General features: G+C 56.0%; 1 protein-coding gene across 1 annotated transcript in view; it reads right to left on the bottom strand.

The window, feature by feature from the left end:
• Nucleotides 1–323, bottom strand: part of LOC125481701 (girdin-like) — a gene marked incomplete at its 3' end in the record, with an annotated part of 18,130 nt that overhangs the window by 14,049 nt on the left and 3,758 nt on the right. The window lies entirely within an intron of this gene.

Raw genomic sequence — 323 nt, 5'->3', positions numbered from 1 at the left:
CCCCAGTGAGAGTCAGTGTGTGTGTGAGAGACCCCGTACCCCAGTGAGAGTCAGTGTGTGTGTGAGAGACCCTGTACCCCAGTGAGAGTGTGTGTGTGTGAGAGAGAGAGAGACCCCATACCCCAGTGAGAGTCAGTGTGTGTGTGAGAGACCCTGTACCCCAGTGAGAGTGTGTGTGCGTGAGAGAGAGAGAGACCCCGTACCCCAGTGAGAGTCAGTGTGTGTTTGTGAGAGAGAGAGAGAGAGAGCGCACCTGTACCCCAGTGACAGTCTGTGTGTGTGTGTGTGTGTGTGTGTGTGAGAGAGAGAGAGAGACCCCGCAC

The sequence above is a fragment of the Rhincodon typus genome, unplaced genomic scaffold (genome assembly GCF_021869965.1).
Source record: "Rhincodon typus isolate 14 unplaced genomic scaffold, sRhiTyp1.1 hic_rhity00003178, whole genome shotgun sequence".
Lineage (NCBI taxonomy): Eukaryota > Metazoa > Chordata > Chondrichthyes > Orectolobiformes > Rhincodontidae > Rhincodon > Rhincodon typus.
The sequence above is the reverse complement of the archived record's forward strand: the minus strand, read 5'-3'. Positions and strand labels throughout refer to the sequence as shown.